General features: G+C 39.4%; 1 protein-coding gene across 5 annotated transcripts in view; it reads right to left on the bottom strand.

Annotated features, from left to right (window-relative positions):
• Positions 1-24,446, bottom strand: part of Rho-5 (rhomboid-5) — a 330,384-nt gene that overhangs the window by 292,383 nt on the left and 13,555 nt on the right. For all 5 annotated transcript variants that reach the window (XM_076436084.1, XM_076436083.1, XM_076436081.1 and 2 more), the window contains exon 2: positions 5,342-5,578. The gene's annotated coding sequence lies outside the window, so the exon portion shown is untranslated. The remainder of the gene's footprint in view (positions 1-5,341; positions 5,579-24,446) is intronic.

Here is a 24,446-nt window from a genome sequence, read left to right on the forward strand (position 1 = left end):
TATTGATCTTAGGATTTGCATCGGGAAATATTTGTTTCATCGAAGATTTTAATTAAAAGTGAAACTGGCAATTGACTTTATTATTTTGATGGGTTGGAATATATATACAGCTGCAGATTAAAACAAAATTGTATAAAAAATGGTGCAAGCCGCAAGACAGACAAAGTTCCTATCAATTTTAAATTAGATGGTCTCATTGTATACGATTTTTGGAGCCACAACAATTGAATAACAATTTTTCCTACACCATGAGAGGCCTCGTTACATCCAGCATAAATTGTAACTGTTCGTTGGTTCTCGCTAATTCCCACACATTAATGTGAAAGAAATATGTATAACCAATATCACAGGTTTTTAAAATAATACACTAGAATTTTCGGACAAACAATGGCGCGGCACCAGGTGTGATTTTAATAATCTCGAACGCTGCCTCCGCGTTGAATAAATTAAGATAATAGCACCGGCGCGGCGTCGGTTTTTATCGACAAACGCGAGGCTTAAAATATCTAACTAGCCACGCGACTGTTCGAAAATTTCTGAAAACACAGGTAAAACGCACTATAAAGACAAGAAAAATAAAAATTCTTATGAACATTCATCCGCATTACAAAACCTCGCCGACAAAATCTCTTAATTAGACTTCGCAAAAGATATTTTTATACTCTTTAAACAATGCAGAAAAAATCCATAATGAAGAGTTCTTGATCTTCAATTTTCTTTTAAAAAATAAATATTGCATTGTCATCCAGTTCTGAGCTATGTTTAAAATTTCAAGTCTCTAGCTCATCGGGAGGTTAGTTTACAATCAATTGCAAAATTTGTACCGAACAGACAGACAGGCAAGAAAACGAGCTAATAAAAACGTGGTAAAAAAGATTAATCTAAACAAGATTTTACCTGAAATATAATATTATAATTAACACATACTGTTCCATAATGTTCAATACAGGTTTATAAATAAGCAAATGAGCCGATTGCTCTTCATGTTGCCTAGATAAAAAAATTTAATTAACAACCGGCCGGCGATCTTAAATCCTCGAGGCGAATTAGTCATATGTAACGAGCAATTACAGCTCCCCATTATGTTGGTCTATTTATTATGTAATGTTTATCGGTCTCTAGAGCGTAATACGAGCCGCGGGCGTTATAAATGCAAATGAATCGCCCGCTCCGCCGAATATACACATAATACCGGCCGTATACGATTACATACATAGAATTTCAGCAACCGGCTACGAGGAGTAGTGGAAGACTTGGATCAGGGTGCGTTCGAATATATGTATGAATATTAGTCGAACGTGAATGGTGGTGCTTTGGTTTCCCTCGAACAACTCGCAAGTTGCAGGGAAACGTTTGTGCTGCGAAAACAAGCTCCCAAACATGGGCCAAAGTTACCCCAAAATTAGGTTGAAAACCCGGGAACCTGCCTGCAGCTGCAACTTGCAAAAGTCTATGAAATTAAAAAAGGATTTCATGTGAATGTGCAGAAGTCTGAATAATTTTTCTTCCAAAAATAAGCATTGTTACAGTAAAATTAAGAGCAAAAGATATATTTTACATTTATTTGTCAATTTCCATTGCTAAAAATTTTAATTGCCATTTCCACGGGTGCTATGCAACACATTTCCTGTCACGAGTGAAGAAAAATTGCAAGATTGGTATTATTTTACTCGATCCTCTCGGTTCGTCTCCAGGCGACTTCTTACGCGCAGAACAAGGAAAAAACGTACACAAGTCGCTCGCTGAAGGATTCTTCAGCAGGAGCACCGTATTTCGAGGATTGACCGACGGATTTCAAGGAAGAAGTGGTTTCCGGGGTCGTAATACGCGGATCTCGAGGGGCATTACATTTTAAACGAGCTGCTTTAATGAAATCCGCACTCGAGAATTAGTGACTTCGTAACGATCTCCGCAGGCTATGCCCACCGGTTTCCTTTCTTCCTCTCACCGCCATTTTTATACCACCCCGAACCGATCCACTCCCATTTACATACCCCGTCAATTATCATATTAATGTCCCCATTACCGAAAATTTAATATTGCCCGTATGAAAGTTGCAGCTGCATCGCGATTATCCATCAGGAAACCCTTATTCTCATTGATTCCACAAACCTTTTTTCAATTTCAAATACTGCCATTACTGCGGCAGTCTCGATAGGTCAGAGACCCTTCAAATGCACTTCTCCCTATTTTCAGAGAAAATGTATTCGGATTCGTTGGTAATTGATTGGCTGCGGATTTTATGCGTTTGTGATTGATGATTTTATGCAACTGTTATTGCATAGAAATTATTTTTCAGTTTTTTTCAATAGAAGTGTATACAATTTTCTTTTCTTTAAAAAAATTCTTCTCAATTGTCAACAAACAAATAAGCTTATTAAATTAGCGAATTAGATGACAGTAGATGGGAAGAAATTGTAACGAAAAATATTTTTTACAAAATATTATTTTCCCTATCAATTTGGAAAATGAATGTTTTTATATTTTTAATTTAGCAAATAAAAGCTTGTTTAATTCATAAAATATATCAGTTCCCCGTATTTTGAGTGAAACTATTTCGAATAAGGGTGATTTAGCGCCCAGCCCAGATTCAGAAACGCGCATTCAGCAGACGTTAAGTTATCGGATTTCTCGAGTTAATTACGGCCTAAACGCGCCTAACTGTAAGCACGGCCGCATCCAGCCATATTTTTCTCGGGTGACATTAGCTCCCTTATTACCGCATACATAACACGGGCTTTTGCTAGAAGGTGTTAGGACGACACGGCCGCAATTGCGGTCGCCACGTCGCCAAACGTTCTATGGCGGTATGTCAGGTCGGCATGCTAAACCACGAAATTCACTCTCTAAACCGCGGAGCCTGTACTTGAGGACGTGCCTTTACCATGGGCCAACGGGAACCCTCGAATTCTTCAAATCCTTAGAAAATACGGGCATCCGTGCGTATAATCCCGAATTCCAGAATGCGGGAACGGAAACGGAATGAGTATAGTTGAGACTTAAATATTGTCACTCCTAGCTGCGATTTGTAACAAGTTTCGCAAAACAAAAACGGTGACTCCGTTCATTCTCGTGAATTTTTAAAAAATACTCAATGATTCGTTCAAATAGGAATATAAATGTTACAGTTTTTTAGCGGCGAGAGATTTTTGTGAATGTTTGAGAACTACTCAATGATTCATTCAAATAGGAATCAATTCAAATAGGAATTTTAGAGGCGAGTGATTTTTGTGAATTTTTAAAAAATACTCAATGATTCATTCAAATTGGAATACAAATGTAACAATTTTTAATGGTGTGAGATTTTTGTGAATGTTTGAAAAACACTCTATGATTCATGGAAGATTTTTGTGAACGTTTAAAAAATACTCAATGATTCATTCAAATAGGAATATAAATGTAACAATTTTTAGTGGCGTGAGATTTTTGTGAATGTTTGAAAAACACTCAATGATTCATGGGAGATTTTTGTAAATTTTTAAAAAATACTCAATGATTCATTCAAATGGGAATATAAATGTAACAATTCTAGAGGCGAGAGTGGTTTTGCTAATTTTTCTCGAGAAGTCGTCCGATAGCATGAGATACAAATACAATATAGGAAAGGGCCCTCCGTCATACGTGGCCGAGCCATAAATCACACTTTGTTGAAAATATATGATGCACGGATTGTATATCCGCGGAAATGCGCGAACGCGTTTGGATTTAATCTAAACGATATAAGCCGGTTATATTGCTGCACGAACGTAATGAAGTTACATGATGCCGGGGTATCGACCGTATCGAATAAACAATACCATTCTACGGTTTAATAAATATATATGCATATATGTATATCCAATTTATTCGGATATGATCACTTGATTCCGATGAAACATTTAAATGGTTGGTAAAAGGTTTCTAATTAAATTGCACTCTAGCACCTGCGAGTCGTTATTTCTTGCAGCGAGGAGATACGTTTTTTTCAGTGATGAAAATCCCCATTGCAACGTGTATCGGATATTCCAATATTTATATTTCTACGTCACGAGCAGAACTAGATCACTGGGTACTGAGTTCCATACATCTTTACGAAACTATTCTTTTGGATTTTGGAACTAATTGTTTTATGTGAACTCCTAGGCTACAATTTACTAAATCACTTGATCTCTTAGACTCTTAAGTCACAGACCCCTATACTGACTGGTTTTTGAACTTCTAATTTTCTGGGTTCCTAAGCATAGTCTGCTAAGCTCCAAGTCGCTGAATCACTTGATCCCCTAGAGTCTTAAATCCGTTAGGCCAGGATCCTAGATTGCTAAATATAGAGTTTCATAGGCCCCTAACTTCTAGACTCCTCAAGTTTTAACACTATTTCTACCAAAGGTGTCAAAAGGCTTTTATATTATCAGACTTCCCCCTCTAAATAAAGATACACAGTCTAAATATCACAACAAGAAGTAAACAAAATACTTTAACCCATTAAAGAACAGGAAGCAGTTAGATAAATAACAATTCCCTTTATAGAGAGTAAGGTTCGTAAATTTCCAGGCCCTCACTCCATTCGTAGGCTCATAAACACCAAGACTCCCAAGTCGCCGAAACTCTGAGACTCGTAGAGTCTTAAACCCCTATACCCTTAGCCCTCCAGAATACTTAAACCCCCGGACGCCTAATCCTCCGAACTTCAAGACCCCCTAAATTCTTAACCCCCTCTAAACAGTTATATTCCCACTTATCCATTCGACTCCACCCGCATACATTAATCCCACACAAAGGGGATCATCAACACAATCCAGCCGTATCGCGACGGTGATCCCGATCCAAATAAACCTCGTTAACAAGCCTAATTATCGTCGTACTGGTATTATCCCCATCCAGATGGGGATCATCCTGATCGAGGATGGGGATGATATGAGTACCAGAGTGACCATGAGGGGTGTGCACGTCCGGAGAGGAAAAAATCGCTTGGGGGAACAATCAAGAGAAAGAAAGGTACAGCCCCGGCCAAAAATATAGCACATGTATGTTTACAAACATAGGAAAGAATGTGGAATTTTTTAACGAAAACACTACCGACTGGCAGAAAAATAGACTGCATCTATTCAAACTTCGTATAATTTTGATCGAAAATTTGTGATTAAAAAGACTGTACAATTTGTTAGGTATTTAGAAAAAGAAAATTAGGAACCAGTCACTTTACAGATCCTCGAGATCTTGAACCCTTAACTGGTACCACTGAAGGCATTCTAAACAATCTCAGATATTGTCTCAACAGCCAAAAGAATATTGCGTTGGTTCTTCAGTTAGAACAGCATACGTGAGCAATCTTTTTGACTGGGAGTGTAGATGATCGACCTACCTGTTCTGTTGTTCGTCGACGGTGACAGACGGGAGGGTTGTTAGACGTTGACCGAGGCAACGGGGTTGCTTGCCCCGTCGCGATGCTCACCGGCCCTCGAATCGCTCGAGAGCGGCCAGACCCTCTTTCGCGTCCTTTGATCTGCGAACCACCCCCGAAACGAGCGTTACGCCATGACCCTCGGTCCTGTTCTGCTCGCCCCCTGGTTCCTCCACCGGCCTACGCATGCCAAGAACTCTGCAACATGAAAGTTCGGATAGTAGAACAGTTGTAGATTAAATAGACATTATATATATATATATATATATATATTTTCTGGCGCCGCGAGTCTAATCTCCAGACTCTGTTTAGAAAGCAGTTTACAAAGCCGAGAAAGATCTCGAATAAGTTCCAGAAATGCTATAGGGAGACTGTTGCTACGAACTTTTTAATCTTACAATTCGATCATATAGCGTAAGACGTAAGAGCTACGATTATTATTTTTCGTGCAACAACTTTGTCGCATTAATGTTCTTATAATATAAATGTATGTCGATTAAGTGATACACACGAATTCAAAATAAATTAAAAGTAAACATTTTACTTCCAATATTAAATAAAGATTTATTTTATATTTGAAATCTCAATATTTCATTCGTGAGATGAAAGGTTGTGTATGTCTTCCAGCATATTCTACAACAAATATTTTTCCACGATAAACAAAATATTTCCTGCATATTAAAAAAAAAAAATTCTATTTCTAATATTACATAAAGATTCATTTTATAACGAGAAAAAATATTTTTTTCATGATACGAAATAAATATTATCTGTATACATATTAGCAAAAATTTCTAATATGAAATAAACATTTATTTTATATTAAGAAAAAAATATTTTTCTCGTAACACACACACACATGAAATAGGTATTTTCTGCATATTTAAAAAAAATATTTGTAACTCGATGTAAAATAAATATTGTATGAATATTTGAATATTAAAAACAGATTGAATCTCTTTTTAATATTATATGAATGTGTATACAATATTTTGTGCTACTAGGGTAACTTATACAGTGAATCATTTTGTATATGGATCGCTTTATCACTCGAGTAATGAAAAATTCCGATATCGGTTCCGGTAATCGAAATTCCATTGTATCGTGAATTAAACGAGTAAATGTGGTCCAAATTGTGTCGTGCTTGGAGTCATTTCGAACAGAAAAATGTCACAAATATGTTGGTAGAGGTTTCATAAAAAATATTGAAAACAACAAGTTGTTTAGTCGAATAAATTTTGAACGACTGATTATGAAGTTAACACTAAACCTACCACTGCCGGTCACAAATGACCGGTTTCATATTTTCCATTTCACAATTATTGAAACAATGAAGTTAGTTACATGAAAATTGATTCGATAGATTTTTTTACTCGAGCACACATATTGTAATAAAAATTGTGAAGAATCTAAATAAATAGAGCCTTGTAATTTTTGTAAAGCTAAGACATTTTAGTCGCTTTTAGTGCTCGGTAGGTTTAGTGTTAAACTGTGTGTTCGAAAAAGTCGGATTACGCAGCTTCAGCATGAACAAAGTATAATAAATTAATGTGCAATCAATGTTTCATGACTAACGTCAACGAGGGGTGTCAAAAATACCTTTATTGGATACAGCACATAACACGGTCATTTTTACGGAAACCCAAGAGTCACGGTTGACAATCGTTGGTTATTGCCAGCTCGCATTATCGCGGCCTGATAATGGTAACTGGAGGAGCTAGACGCAAATGCGTGTTTGCTCCCAGATGCGCTGTTAACCGAGAACAATGGACAGCAATGGTAATGGAGAAACTAATTGGGGATCCGGTGTGCACAGCGTTCCCGGCGAACAAGGGAATTTGAAAACTAAGAAATATGAGGGCCGTACGTGTGGACCGTTGTTCAGCAATATTTATTTATTCGAGCTGCTGTGTACCTCGCATAACGCCACTGATGGGAGGGAGGGGGGGGGGGCTTGTTTCAAATTAAATGGGATTTAATGAAAATGGATTCGAATTTGACAACATTGGATGAACGCGGATATAAATCTCGCGCGGTTTCTGCTTTCAATACGGTTTTCAATGCGATACCTCTGAACTTTACAAGAAGCAAATTTTGAACGAATTTTTACAGGAATATCCGATTGCATGCAGCTCAATGGTTACACAAGATTAAAGTAGTATTAAATGGAGCTTTTCTGAAATGTTTGTTAACGTTACATAGAATGTATCTTTGCTATGATGAAAGTTTTTCATGCGCTATACATTCATAGATCACCAATAATTGTAATAGGGTTTTTATATTTTACGTTCTGAAAATATGAAAAAAATGGAATTACAGTGTTCCCGCGATTATTGTGAGAACCTTAGGAGTATCGAGTCTCAGGAAACGAAATGGTACTACGGTTTTTGACGTGTGTGTGTGTGTGTGTGCCGAACATAGATTTCTTGAATAACTTTTTAAAACAACGGTTCAAAACAAGCGGGAAATTGTTCTATTGTACTAATGCTATTCCATACCTGAGAATAATACATCAAGTATCACTAAAGCCCCATTGAAACAACCTAATACCTTAATTTCTTTGTAGCGCGATCGACCGCCCAAAGGGGAACCCCCTGGTAGTGGCGATAAAAAAGTCACATCATCCGCATACCCGAAAGTCACATCAATCGCGGGACCACTGTACTTACAGAATGGTTTGATAATTTCTGAGAAACGTAAAAATGTTGAACAGTTTGACTCGAACGTTTCGCACAGTGAATGCTCGACTTAGGATGATCTGAGCTCCAGAACCGTCTATAGAGTGACGATCTCGACTTTGTCAACTACAACGATGAATTCCGACGGTTCCCAAAAATTTCAAAGACCGAACTACGGAAAGCAATCGAGGTTCCAGCCAGCCGACCGAACGGGAACCAATCGATCGCCGTCTGGTCCGCTTCCGAAGTCGGTTCAACCGTGCGTCCTCATTATTTCCCGGGACTGAATAAATTAATTACACCGGCTTTGCAGCTCCGTCTTTCACGGCGCCTTCCTCGAGAACGTGGTTCATCAAGCAATAATAGGGGACCGCCGAATTTTCTTCCAGTCCCCGACAACGCCGGCTCGCATAATTCAGCCTAGTGAAAACGCACGAGCGACAAAACTCGCTCGACTAATTATCAAGTCTGGGGTTGTGGGTGGTTCTCGCGGTTCATTCGATGGTTAATGTGGCTCGTTAATGGCCACGGATTCCATGAGGCCGCTGTGCATGGCATCCGGGGACAGGGCCGTAATAACTGTCAGGTGTTGAGACGTAATTACCAGGTGCCCCCGAAAGCAACACAACCCGTCGCTCGTTTCGAGAGGAAGATTTGTTTTGCGACCAGCTGCGGGCCCTGACGGTTTGAAATGACGGATATTGCGTGAACCGAAACGTCATCCAGGGATCTTGCGAACCCGACGATGCCGACTGGAACCCGACACCAACCCGTCGACGCCGGAAATGATTCTTCGGTGGCGGTTACGGCGTCGGAAATTTTGGGAAATGTCAAACACTATTCTCGGCTTCTTTGGATTGACGTTGGATTCGATTAAAACTTCTCAAATAGATTTTTGAAACGTGTGTCCGAATAACGAAGAATTCAGTAAATCGTGGATTAAACTAGTAAATGAGATTCACATTGTATTTGGACTCGTATTTCAATCAGAGAAATGTGGCGAATGTATTAGTAAAAGCTTCTTAAACGAATCATTAAAAGCAGCTTTGCTTCTGTATTAATAGTTGATTTGTTAAATTGCCGTGTTATGAATTTAATTGGGGCGAAGTTAAAACGTTTCGTTGGGAGAAACAAATTTATCTCGGAATTGAGTGACATGTACTTAAGTACATTCGTCGTTTCTCCCAATGAAACGTGAACTTCGCTCCAATTCAATTATAACACGTCAATTTAACAATTTCATTCCATGTTGGAAAAGCATCGACGAATTTTTGTAGAGTCGAGTTTCCGTAGGAGCAAACGTTTAAAATAGACTAGGAACTTTGTTCAAGCTGACTGAAGAAAATATTAACGAAGCTATACAAACCGGTTAAAATTAATATATCTGCTCCAGAAAGCATCTCTCTAGAAATGGAAGATCCGAAACGGGGACTAAAGCGAGGTATACTACAATTGAATAAAGGCTTTGATTATTTTTACCTGAAACTTGCATTTCTACGGGAACATGGAACTACACTTAACTCGGCTCTCTCGAAGCTCGTCTATAAATGATGAGAATTTGCATAAACGTCGACACTTTAATCGTAACTGTTCTCGGAGTTTGTATAATTGTTCCGAACAGCGTATCTCTCCTGAAGAAAAGTACTTCGAATGATTCATATCAACCTGTCTGCACTGTTGAGGTCAATTCGAGCAGAAATAATCCTTCGTTTCTAGCCATACTCGCTCTGATAGGCACGCATACATTAACTCGTCACAAAAGTTCTGTCACCGAAACGCTATTAATTTGGCTTTTAGATCTTGGAAAATCTAAAACTAGCTAGTATACTCCGCCGAACAGTTGCAAATAAAAAAGAACAATTTAAAATGTAATTTTTAAGTATCTTTTAGTCACATCAAAACAAGAAATCGGAAACTTAAAACGTAAATAATATATCTCAGCAAGAAAAACGTTATATCTAAAATCGTTCTATTTCAATTTTCAATTTTTCTGTCCGAATTCGGCCAGTTGATTTTACACGAACTAAATCGAACTGCAGGAAAATTTGTACTCTCATCGAACATTTAGAATAAAAATTTTCAAACTCTGGTTGAATGCGAACCAAATGCAATCCAGATCGCATAAATTCGCAATATCGGCAAATTCTACATCGTTCAGAGTGAAAACTGACTAGGCACCGTGCACGCTAGCTAGCCAATTTTATTCGCGACCAACATTTTCAACGCCAATCGACGGCGCATTAAATTATTCGAATGCATTCAGCCGTGGCAACGATAAATAATTCCGCTGGATATTATTCGACTATCAAATCGGGTCCGTGGAAAACGCCGAAAAAGATCAGCCGGCGATCGAGAGGATTCGCGTGCCCGTAAGCCCGTTGTCATTAATATGCAATCTGTCGTTGTCATTCATTTTTTCCGCGCGCGCGTCTGTACGCGAGAGACAGAACAAAAAAATGCTAGAGAGAGAGAGAATCAAAAGATCCGTGTGTTCGCGTGCGATCGGCTGACGAGCCCCGGCGATCTCGGTTTAATCAACGAATCTGGGGCCCGGGGTTACACTGCGTGATTCAATCGAACTTCGACTGGATATTTCAATATCGGACGATTGAATTTTCGGGGGAGGCCGCTCGCGGCGGCCGATGTGTGTTAAGCTCTTAAAAAAGTGATATCGACGGTGCTGCCTCGGATAGACAGCTTTGGGGACCATGGAAACAATAAAAACGAAATTTCCCCCCACCCTCGACGATCGATCCGGGTATTATCAAAAATGTGGGGGGGCACTGATTCTTGAAAAGACAGGCAGTTCTGGATCCATACCGACAAGATTTTTCGAGTTTTTTTCGAATCCCTTCCTCTAACTTCTGTTTTGAGAATGGTGTGGTTAATGCAGTAATTTCTTGATGTATATATAAAAATTTGAGACTGAATTGTTACTTAGATCCTGTACATTCGTTTATTCCTTGCTGTTAGTGTCGAAGGTATACAAGACGAGTAACACAATCCATTGAATAAATTTTTTTATGACGCATTTACCACTCTATTTTGCACGGCCTGTAGAGTTCCGCAAAGGACAATCAATTTCCCCCGGACCACCCCAACAGAAGGGAGCCTAAAAAACTGCCAGGGTCCATCAGGACGATTAGCAGTTATTGGGAGCGAAGGTAACTGAATTTGAGAAGAAGCCAGGAGAGGATGGCCGTTCCTTATTTTTCCCGGGTTCGCTCAGGGCAATTCGAAGGGGGAGGTAGCGAGCGTCAAACCCTCATAGAAGTTTAAACGACTTCGAGCCTCTCCCCTGAACCTTCCATCAGAGGACGCCGTCTTGTAACAGCTTAGTTTGCAAAGTCGGGATGCTCGACGATAAAAGTTACGTCGTTTAGCAAGGTCCTGGTCGAAAGAAGTCGCCCAGGGTGGAGTCGCCAGACACCTAGCCCCGGCTTTTCGCCCTCTCGTTGCATCGGGGAAGAGAAATTGAGACAGATCGGTCTCTCGTCCCCCAAACTTCCCCCTCTTTTCCTCTTCGTCCTCCACTTTCTATCATTTTTTTTTTTTTTTGAGGAAATAGTTATATATTTTTCATTTCAGCAATTGAAATTAACGCTGCTCACAATGTTGACAATTATTTCTCTCGAGATTGAATGCACCGGAGATTTCAAGATTGGAACTTCCCCTTTACAACGAACCCCTGAAACTTGATGTACGCTTTCTTTTAGTACTTTTATTGGGCTTTGAATGGATCAAGAAGCAGTGTGAAGTTTTTCGATTATGAACAAAAGGGTGCGCCGGCAGCTTTACAATAATACTCGTATAAGGTACGCCAGACCTAATCCAGATCCAGCTTCTCGTCCTGGAGACCTCTCGTTGCATCGGGGAAGAGAAATTGAGACAAATCGGTCTCTCGTTCCCCAGACCTTCCCTCTCTTTCTATCCCACTCCCTTTCTCTCTTTTTTTCTCTGTCTCCGTCGGCTTCCCTGTACACGGACCGTGGCAACGAGATAAATTTTTATACCCTGCGGTTTCATATCCCTATGGAAGATACACGGCGCGGCGTAATGGGAAGTTATGTCGGCGAGCCGATCGATAACGCCCGGCGAATGGAACCGGCGAAGAACTATGACGTCGAGTCTCTAATATTAAATTATTGCCGGTGGCCCGGCAGTTTCGTTTATTGATATATGCCGACGAATGGCCGGTTCCGCGGCTCGAAGATAAATCGCGGAATTGTAGAATAAAGTTTTCGCTGCTCGAACCTGGGCCCTTTGCGTACCCGGCAAATCGAATTTGCGAAATTACCGCGTGATTTATTCCGCCGCTAGGCGATACTCGCGTGCAACGAGCTTTGATCTCGATTATACGGTTCGGTGATTTGATCGCGATTGCCTAATGAAGGTATAGTGAACGCTCCCGGCAGGAGTTGCTGTTGCAAGCTTGTTCCTACTGATTTTTCAGCGCCCTTTTCAATCTGCAATTTTTTGATAGTATCAATCATAGGTTAATTGTTGATACTTGTCGAGTGAGGATCATTGCGCAGAATAAGCGTTGTCCCGATTTTTCATAAAAAATTGATTTTAAATTTCAGACATCATTTAGCAATTTATTTTCAGAACACTTAATAAAGTTTAACCAAAATCCCAGCGAAAACGTATGTACCTTTGAGAATGTTTGCTGAAAAATGGGTCAAAAAATGGATAGCCGCTAGAATAATTCTAAACATCGCTATCTATACAGTCGTCAAAGCGTCCGCATTCCGAACACTGAAGCTTGAAACAACGTGCACGATTTTTCCCATTGAGGTTTGTTTAACAAAGCATCGGTTTAGAGTAGAAACAGTGAGCAATAGTCAGCCCCGCGAAACAACGCGGCCACGGTCGATGAATTCTCAAAATCACTTTTTCCGTTCCGAAGGCATATAGAGAAACCTTCAATCCTACGTTCCCATTTGTTTTTATCCATAGAACCGCTTGCTGTTCAATCCCAGTACGAAATCTATCGCATGCTACGGAATTTATACGAATCCGATATTGTTGTCGAACGCAAGCTTGACAGTCGCAGTTGCATCCATACAAAGATCCATAATTTTCATAAAATTCTTTTTAACAATTTTCCTACACTCTTCAGATTGCTAAATTCGAATATGTCCTATCGAAAATTGCGAAATTCAAACTTTAATAACATTGAGAATAGACTGGATTTTTATGCAAAATTCTCTACCTAAATTCAATCTCAACAAACTTAATAATATAAATAATATAACAGGTGCACAAAATCCGCAATCTGATATGAAATCAGCATGAAAATATTCTCTGAATCCTATTCGTTTAATGGTATTAATTAAACTGCTCATAAAATATTTTTTTATACCGTTCGGAGAAGATTTTTCTACAACGAAAGTGGCTAATTTTATGTAAATCATTCCGTGTGTACAACAAATCTGCAATGGTAGGTGCAACGCGCATCGAAAATTGGATTTCTACCAGGTTTTCGAGAAAACGCAGAGCAACGGTGTAGAATTTATGCTAATTTCGAGCACTTGGGGCCCTGGTACTTTCGGTATGGTGATGGTGAACGACGATTTTACCGAAATATTCATCTACCCGTGGAATGTATGTATACCCGGGTGAGGTGCGGTTAGGCAATATGGCAGCGAGACTAATGAAACCGGCGTACAGGCCGATGAAATCGATTAAACATTCAACTACCTCTCGGAAAGTTCCCGGCAAAGATACCGAAGAAGCTGTCCTATGCTGGTGTTTAGTATTATGGGGTGTGGCGAAAACGTTACATAAAACGTAGACCGAAACCGTCGCAGCGCTCGCTTCCACGATTATGTTTTTACGCGGCCGCACGGGGCAACGAACTTCGACACTGTTCGCCTAAGTAGAATTAAACGGTTCCAGGCGCGTCGATAAATTGTTTATTGTGCCTTGGTAAACTTCATTTATGTATTCACTGCCTCCCGAGAATATGAGGAAGGGAATCATTAACATTAGATCTACAGAGCAGCACTAAACCTCCATTTTTATTGTAACATAACAGACTGGTAGTATAATTGAAAAGAGGCCGATTCTAGATAAAATGATAAATTGAAAATGGAGAATAAAATTTTTTCATTTCGGGCTTCGTTTTCTAGAAAGTCGAATTTGAAAATCCTGTCTGACGCGTCTGACCATGGCCAACCTATTCTACTTCCTGATCTTAAAACTCGATTTTCTCGAAAACGGGGTGTAAAACGAAAAAATGTTATTCCTTATTCTTGACTTATTTTTATAGGTCGAATCATCCCCTGTCAAGTTGTACCACCCTTCCACTCCTTGTACAGGGTGTATAATAAGTAATGATCCTAGGGGTGAATCTACACCTCTGGATCGGTGGACATTTGTAAGAGAAACTAGTCGCAAAATTGTTTATAACAAAGAAAATTGTTGTTAAAGTTCTTTTTTACATCAATACCTTCTACTCATCGAGAAGAGAAAACGTCAAACTTTTTCTCTTTTGGATGAGTGGAAGGGGTTAATGTAAAAAACAACTTCACCAACAATTTCCTTTGTTACAAACAATTTTGCAGCAAGTTTCTCCGACAAATCTCCACCGATCCAGAGGTGTAGATTCACCCCTAGGACGGCTGACCATTACTTTTTGTATACCCTGTACATTATGCGATCGCAATAATTTTATATTTGATATAAAATAGTGTAATAATAGTAAGGTGAGGATTAGTGAAATGGTTAGACACTTAATAAACACTTTTTAAACCGTTCTCTTAGAGTGCAACTTTCTCGAAAAGCATTCGAGTCCTGTGAAACAGAGGTAGTTGGGCGGTTCTATTAAAATCGAGGCAGGAAATGGAGGCGATTGAAATGAAAAGGGGACATCCTCCTAACAATAAGTGTCTTACGAAGGACCCGTTTGCGTGGGGTGGTCGTGTGTGTGTGTGAGAGAGGTTCCTGTGAGTCGGTGGATTATTCCAAGAAGCAAGGATAAGGAACAGGACATCGGGGTAATCCCACGGGAACGCAGGATACCTTATCTCCGGATCCAGAAGTAGCGTAAGGAGAAATTTCGGGGAAATGGTGTCGCCGTTACAATAGATTCAACTCGACGAGCCTGTCACAGTGAAATAACAAAGGGAATATTGTAATCTCTTATGCTGGCCTATAGAGATTAGCTTTATGGCTGTGTTTGCCCATAAAGGAACGGATCGAACGAGTTCTGGGACTTGTTAACGATTCGATCGCTGACGAAACAATTTCGGGGATCGAGATTTACTTTTTACTAACGATTCGTCCGAAAAAAGTTATTGTGTGGAAGATATAACAGTATTTTTATACTCATAAATGTATTACTATATGCGAATTTAAATCGAAAGAAGTGCAAACTTGAAATACGCAATTTATAATTTTTGTAAAGAAATTTTAAGAAAGTGGGATTAAAGAGAATCTTATTTTCGGTGGAGATGGTCTTTGTAGATGCAAGACTAATAAAAATTTATTGTAATAAATGAATTTAAATAAATCTAACAAATCTAGAGGCTCTGAATGAATAAAAATCTAAATAAAAATTATGAAACTGGTCATTTTCTGGTTTCTGATTCGGTGCTTTCGGTATTAACGTACGAGAATAGGGATCGAATGAGGGTTGATGAACAAAAATTTGCAGCAACGCAAGCCGTACACCGCACATTGTGTTCCACCCAATTTTTCGGTTCCTATAATACGAACGACAATGAAAAACATTTTCCTGTCGGCAGAAATTGCTACGTTGCACAACGGTTAATGGACAATGACAGGATTATAGCTCCACACCAGCAGGTAGACTTTTATGACCGCCTATAGCCTGGCGACCGAGCAAAGACCGAGCAATTAGCACACGCGAGCGAACGCTTGTCGCGGCGCACCGTAATCCGAATAAAAGCTGGAGGGATGGTGCAGGGGGTGGGTATGGCGGGCGATAAATTATTGTCGCCAACTGCAGAAGATTTGAAACGGATCCGTGGGTTATAGTCCGTCCGCCGAGGCCTCCGAAGTCGCTAGAATATCAGCCGACGTTCCAACAGGCTCTTCGTCTTCGACGAAAAACGAGAATCCTCTATCCCGTCGAAGCCACGAATCAAACTTTTTAATGGGAAGACTGCGACGAGGGAGCAGTCGGGGATCCGAGAATTATTTTTCGAAAAAAACGACGTCCCCGAGTTTCCCAGCCACTTTACCAGAACACCCATTCGACCCCTTGGCTCTTCATCTTTCCGAACCGGTGGGGGTGATTTACATCGGTGGAGGATGTCACGGGAGAACCAGGAATATTACCGGTTCTAAGGGTACGGCCGTGAATTATCCTGGTTGGTCTGTAATATCCAAACGTGTCTGTTCCTAGGAATTTTGGGGGTTGACGAATTCGAGGGCTGAAGCTTTCTTTTCACTCCAGTTCGCAGTCTAGAAATTAATAATGACTATACACTGATCTTTCTTCCATAGATTTCCTATATTTTGTTTACCTCTGACACCGTATTTTTCCAAAGAAAATGAAATGGCACCTAGAAAGCTAAGAGCACGACTGTGTTTCGCAATTAGCGCAGGCCAGCTTCATTTTCCGTAAAAATCTATAATGACCAGAAATTGAGCTCTCTTCGACGACATAAGTGTTCTATTATATTCCCTACGGAAGAAGCAAAATGGCACGTGGTGAACAGAAAAACCGAAAACGCGAGTTCCAATATCCTTCCGAAAGAAGCACTCGGAAGAGCGAGGAAAAAAAGTAAAAAGACATCCATCTTGGAAATAAGGACTTCAATATAGATGAAAGGAAAACCCAGATCCGGGAGATAAAACGTCGGGAAACGGCGAGGCAAAATGGCACGCCATTGTTGAAACGGCAAAGCATCCTCGTGTGTATGTCGTACACAACCCCATGGGGGGTAGTGTGTAAAATACACGTGTGCGAACGATATGTGTATCGATTTCACGAAAACGGGCCAGTGATACCACTTTCGGCACGCACACACGTCCGATCTATTCTCGCGTCCAACTTTCCTGTGCATGCATAACGTTGATGAAACGCGTGCACACACACACGCACACACACATACGTGAAAAGAAACTACCCTCGATCCGCAGCGAAACGGAATTTTTATCGGGACCGAGAAATCGATACGACCCGCGAGCATTCGAAACCGAGACACCAGTCACTGAAACTGAGACACCGTGACCTGCACGAGACGTCATCGACAGAATTTTTTAAACGGGCTTATAGCCACCCCTATATTTCCCAGATTGCAAATTTTAGCTACAGTGAAGATCGGAACATTGGTCTTGCCTATTTTTTAGTTATTTTCGATTCAGTTTGCAAATATTAAAAATGATTACCCAACACGGTTTTCAAATTTTAGATATTTTCCTGAATGCAAATTTTTAATATCACATAAATATTTATATGTATATATCTAACTATATTTAATCAGTCCTAATAAAGTTATTGATTTTCAACTCACCTACCCCTCCGTTTCCGAATTTTAAAAATTGTTATCCAACATGGTTTGCAAATTTTTAATATCACATAAATATTTATATATATCTAACTATATTTAATCATTCCTAATAAATTTATTGTTTTTCAACTCACCTACGCCTCCGTTTCCGAATTTAAAAAATTGTTATCCAACATGATTTGCACATTTTAGATATTCTTCTGAATGCAAATTTTTAATATCACAAATATATTTGTATACATATAAATTATTTATACATATGTAATTACATTTAGTCATTCCTAATAAATTTATTGATATATATAAATTTGAATAAATGTCTGACGTTTTCGAATCTCCCAGCAAAATCCATAAACTTTCGAAGTCAAAATTGATTCTCTGCAATAAAAGAGAGTATCCAAATTGCTATTGCAATGCAAACAAGTGTACGAAGTGCAAGCAATAACGTCTCGCAAACTCATAAAACAAACATGAAAATCATAACAATGAAAGGGTCAAGTCAATCCATCGAGTGCCTCCGGTACGGGTCAAAAAAGGTCTAAAACACACAAAACAATTTCTAAAACAAAGATTGCTCGCTTCCACGATAAATAACCAGCTTGTTAGTAGCTCGGAGGTGCACGTTGGAAATTCTTTTTCGTTTTCCCGCACACATTCGCTGGTCGCTCGCCGACAGCCGCTGTAATTGGACACGGTCAAGGTTTTCCGCATAAAAATTACACAGTGGCACGGCTAAGAAGGGCAACATCTTCCTCTGGAAGGTTTCCCGGTGGGTGAAGGACACCGTAAATTCCGGTAAACTTTAATTAAATCCACTTCGGTGGCCGCGCGTGGCGAGCATAAAATTTGAAACTTGCGAGGTCCAGATGCACGCCGTATTAAGCGAATTTACTGTTGGGCTCGCGTCCGACGAATACGCCTCGAAATTGCGCATAAAAATTGTTTACGCGAATTTCCAAAAAAACTGTGGCTCTCCAGTAGAATATTCAATTAAGTGAACAAGCAACGGAAAACGATGGGAATGCTGCGGAAACCACGCCGGCCGCATTGTTGCGACACCAAACTCGTCGCAAATTGTTAGGATCCTTTCTTAGAATTAATTAAAGCGATCAACACCCTCGAAATTTATTCGAGGCTGTGCGAACATTTAGTGGAATTTTGGTAATCGTAGAAAAATGGAGAAAACGAACAGTTTGGTTGTCAATTTTTTTGTGAAAACAACTTTCTAGTCTATCTTTCATCAAATTCTCATGTTTATATTTTGGGAGGAATCAAATACCACTTTATTTCCCTGTTTCGTAATTTTATTAAGTTATTAACAATCTGTTAATATTCTCAGAATCATGGATGACATTCATATTTCATCAATTCTGTTTGAAATCTTCATTATACTAACACGTTGTTGTATGGACAGGGGTCAAACGAACTGTTTTCAACCGAACAATATTTATTCTCACAGCACAATTTGGCGTTAAATAAAAAATACTGTTGTTGCACCAGTAATCAGCAATAGTGTGGTAGGTTTCAATTTCAAAGCACTGTGAAGCGAGCGGAACTCGTGAATCATGCATGAATGGTTAACGTGCACATTATCGGGGTCAGCAATTATGAATATTGTATTAAAAGATGAGCAACCCTTATTCATAAATATTCTATTCAGTCTATTGATTTTTCAACGTGAAGCTTTGCATTGTTTGCTACAATTATTTCTTGCAAAAAATTTTTCTTACTTTCGCTGTTTCTGATTACACTACAATACATTGAGTAGGGTGTTTTAAAAAAATAATGTCTAAAAAATGTTCACAACCTCGAGCACCGTTCCGATAAATAAAAATGAATTTTTCTGTGATTGCAGCCACGGTAAATGTTTTACCAGCGTGCGCATTCGCTGAAACAATCGCGCGATAAATAATAATAATCATTCGAGCGCGATCGGTTGGAAAATTGAATTTTTTAATTAATTGCCCGAGAATCGCGTCGCTATCAATTCCCGGCGAGTTCTCATCGACGAGATTTCCAGTTTATTCCCTCCCCTATTGATCTTTAGCGCGGGCGAACGTATCGACGAAGAAAAACGTAATATTTCTGCTCGGGTTGGCCCAGAAACCGGGGAAACCTTTTTCCACCGTGTCTTGAAAAATGGAGCATCGAAAAGTTTCGCTTTGCCGCGCTATTTCTTATTTTTCCAGACATATATAGAAACGGGCAACCGACGAGTGAAAAAGTACTCTCATAAGGAAATAGCATAAATTCGTGGCCGGGCACTAAATCAACCGTAGTAAAGACCGTCCCTGTTTGTACCCGGCACTCACCATCCGCGATAAACTTTACCGGTTCCCATTAAAATGACCTACTTAAACGATCGACGATCTGGTCTTTCACTGAAAGAGCTCGCGCGTTCTTCCTATAATAACTTGCCGAGATTTTAGTCTTTTTAAAAGGGCTTGAAATTAGCAGACGTTTCGCGCTAGTATATTAGAATGCTCTACTTCGGTATGAAGTAGGTGACAGGGGGATATGATCGCCTTTGGTCAGACACGTGATTTTTCTAAAGCTTGTAAGAAAAAATATTTCTGCATTCTCCAAAGATTGATAAATGTACTCAAAAAGTTTGAAACCGATATATTTATTATTCTTGCCGTGATAAATTCCTGAAGCATCCTCTTTCGATCATCAAAGTAGTAAACACCATATATTCTCTGCCATAGCTTTAGAAAAAATCAGTATTGTCACACACGAAAAATACATCTATATTCCTTAAAGATTGACAAACATACTAAGAAATTTTTAAATGACTATATCAATTAGTTTCGTTGCAAAACATTCCGATAGAGTCTCTCTAGGCATCACACCCAGACAATAATGATGAGACGCGGCCATTAAGGACACAGGGAGAGACAAAGATGCGGTTAGCATGATCTAGCCATCAAATCACGGAAACGAAGGGTGTGGTAGTCGAGGCCATTGAATAACGTCGCGCAAGGCTCGTTCGTTCGTAATCCCCTAATATCCTATCGAGTTCTCGTTCTTGGATAAAACCTGGCCGACAGGATCCACGGATTGCGTGAATACTAACTCCGCAGTTCCGCCGGCAACTATGCGTCCTACATCCGTTTGCTGGCCGATGAATGCCTGCGAATGACGTCATTGGTAGCCGGATTAATTCGAGGAAGGGACCAACCAACGCGGAAATGATCAATCAAATTTTCATCCGACGTATCTTCATCGGACTGCGAATTTTTATGCAAAATAATTTCTGCCCCTAACAAGAGAAGGACCCCAAGTGTTCGACTTCGATTTTGATAATTTTTTGTGAGACGATGGTATATGGATTCCTAATGATGTCTGCAAAATATTAGGTGTAGTTACTCAATAGTTTTGAAGATATAAACAAATAAAGTTTCATACCTTGTTGAACCTTGTTGCGTGATTCACAGGTATGAAAGTTTAATTGTTATTATCTTTAAAACTATTGAGTAACTGCACCTAATATTTTGCATACATCATTAGGGATCGATATACCATCATCTCACAAGAAATTATCAATTATCTTTCCTTGTAAGAATTTCTTGGTGTCCATCACGAAGATTTAAAATAAAACCTTATAATTAAAATATCGTAATATAAAATCGATATGCATAAATAAAATCGATATGAGAGGAATTTAAATATACTATCAAATTGTTTTTAAAAAATCATTGCCTTTCTCAGTATTCGAACTTAAATACTTGAACTGTGTTAATCGTTTTCTGAAATACGAAGAAAATTTACGCCTCTATTGTTAGTCAACCTAAATGATTAAAAACAGGAAGTATTTGCTCATAGATGATAATACCCGTCTCTCGCCAGGTTCTGTCCGTGTTACTGTTTTGTCTTCGTTATTGTTCAGTCTTTGTTGTTACGGAATAATCAGCGCTCTCTACACCAATGGTTCCCCAGCATCGTCGTCTTCCGCGTTCCGTTAATTTTCTTATTTATGTTTTGCCCGACGAGAACTGCGTAATGTTGTTTGCAGAGAAAATGGCTGCCCGCCGGTGTTTGTATTCGCTCATTTCCAGGCAATCGCGGAGCAAGAAATATGAGGCTCGCAGTTTCGGAACGTTCGCAAATTTTAATGGAACGATGCTTTTATCCGAGCAGAGAGATCTAGAGAAATTTGTATCTTTCCGCGGCTTTATTGGCTTTAATATTGTGGCCATCAGACCCGTTCAAATTGCAGGCTTTTTATTTCACAATCATAATTTTGTTTATTCCTGCGGAATTTGAGCGAAGTGCTTCGTTTGTTACAAAACTATGAGAATTCAGTGTGTACACAAAATCGATGGTTTCAATGTATCTAGACTTTTATTTAAAAATTGCCAAGTTATGCTGCTTTTGTTATTCTACTGTACTTTTTATTTAAAAAGAACTTTTTATTTAAATATAAACACATACAAGTTTCGTGGTCAATATACTCTCATTCTCAAGTAATGTCGATTTCGAAAAAAAGAAAAGAGTTCCAAATAGAGAAAAATGAGGTTGAAAGGGTTAACGTGTGGGGAAACTGTTTCGAGGTTTCCGGACCAGGGTTTTTCCTTGGTTTTCCTTCGGCTTTCCTTCTGTTCGATGGCCGACAAGGGAAACTCCATAATTCACCGCGAAATTCCGAACAGGGTTGAAAGGGAGAGGGAGGCGAGGGACGCGAAGAAATTGGTAATAAACAAGAGAAACATCCTGCCGCGGGAAAAGTTTTCTAATTACAGCTAAATCTTACAGTTAGCCGGAATCGGTTTAGTTTTCCCAACGAGACTGTCGGCGAGTTATAACCGAATTTTCGAGTTCGCCACGAACAAAACTTCGCCGCGCAGTCGGCCCGGATCTCGATGTCTGTCGCAATTTGCATAGATACCTGCGGATGTGATTACGATACTGTTTCGAATCGCGAGATAAATGGTTCAAGTAACGCTCTCCGTTCTGCAAACCGCCGCAATTATAAATGGTGTTATTATTTCACCATTGTTTCCTACGGTTTTTAATAACTACGACTTAAATGTAGTATTAAAAAGATTTTACAATCGTTTCATTCTTGATTTTATTTATTCAAAATAGTTTGTTACTGCTGGAAACGATTCTTAATTGTAATTGAACTAAATGTCTTTCAGAACAAGAAATTTGTCGATGACATTATCATATTGTAGCAATAAAACAATTGTACTTAAATGTACAAGTTACCATAAATCCATGGAGTTCAACATCAATTATTTGCAAATCTATCCAGGAGGCAGATGTGAATAAAAATTTATTTATCTGACGTCTTACACATTTCAATCCTTAATGACTCGATTTTCGTCTGGTAATTTTATTGAAACTAATTTTGCAAAATTTTGTGCTTCCTTTTGTGAATAAATTTTTGTGTTGGAATAATTCGACGACACGCGAAATGCCCCGGTGAAAAGCGTCGCAATTCGTGTGCCCAGCACTTGAACAAATTATCGATGAATTTCTATCGGCATGGGGGAAGAGATGGTTGAACTTTTGGATGGGATTTCGTTTCCACTTTCGATAGGGCAAACATGAACTTTTGACCCGGATCGCCGGCGTAACTCTTGCCGCGGCCTCAAGTATATTTGAGAAAGTAAATCGACCGTCTTCGAGAAACGATTTATCGAAATACGCCCGAATCGCGTTACCGAAGCTTTAACGATGTGAATATTTGCCGGGACTTGCTGCTTGACTTATTTTATGGGTCGTATCAAACTTTGAATTCCAGGTGTGTTTATTTAAATGGTTCGTTTCCACCGTATGCAAAATACGATCGCAGACGAAGCCTGGCTCTCGCTAGAGGCTGCAAAAGATTCGATTCGAAAATGCAGACAACGTTTACAGAGAGTTAGCAACAACAGACAAGAATTATAAAAATTCGTTAGGACCTTGTTGGACCCTATAAAATGTTGAACAAACTATTTTAAATTATTACAAACGGCTTAAATAAATTATTTTATTGCACAATTTTGCAGAGATGCATTAAAACAAACAGTTTTTAAGTGAATATTTAGCTGCACTGAATTCGTATTATTTTTTTATGAAATATTAATGTGTAAAAATTATTTTTATCTTTAACAATTGTTTATGCTTCAACCGTGACAGTTGTGACGATGATTTTTACGTTAAATAATTCCGTAAACTCTACCGAATGCAACGATATATTCTTTTACAATATTATGAAAGCTTGAACATTTTTAAAAAATTTAAAGTGGGGGTCTTTCCGTTAAATTTTAATTACGCTTCCAACTTGATGAAAGTCTCAGTACTTTTTTGGCGAGTCACGCGTAAGATAGAAATCCACGTTTGCGCAAGGATTCGCGGTGTACTAATTAACTTTCAAGCTCCGCTTTCCGGCGCGAGCGGAATCCATCGAATCAAGAGGCTTGTTCATTAACCGCGCGCAAGATGCGAGATTATTTTCCACAGAAGCGAGAGGGGAGGAGGGAGTTAATGATCTCAACGATAGTGTCTGTCTGAATAATTTCCAATTCAAACATTTGTCTGTGCTCAAGCCACGGGCTGATTGACACGCGTCGAGCGCGGAATATTGCGCGCTTCAAACACTATAATCGAGCCGAATCTAACGCATCGGTGGATCGAGGATATTCTGCAATGAGTGTTGTTTCTCCCCCGAGCATGTCTCGGTCTCGTTAGCTTTATGTAATTATGCTCGTCCGGATTGCAGCCCCCGGACTGCGACCTGCACCCGGCATTAGCGTGCACGCTTCATTATCGCTGGATAATTGATAACACTGTCCGACAACAATTTCACGTTTCGATAACCAATTCTAGACTCTGCTGAACACCGACGCAAAAGTCGCTTTTCTCCACCAGCCTGGCTGTTTGAGAATTTCATTTAGCAACAGAGGGTGAGTTTTT

The sequence above is a fragment of the Lasioglossum baleicum genome, chromosome 13 (genome assembly GCF_051020765.1).
Source record: "Lasioglossum baleicum chromosome 13, iyLasBale1, whole genome shotgun sequence".
Taxonomy (NCBI): Eukaryota; Metazoa; Arthropoda; class Insecta; order Hymenoptera; family Halictidae; genus Lasioglossum; species Lasioglossum baleicum.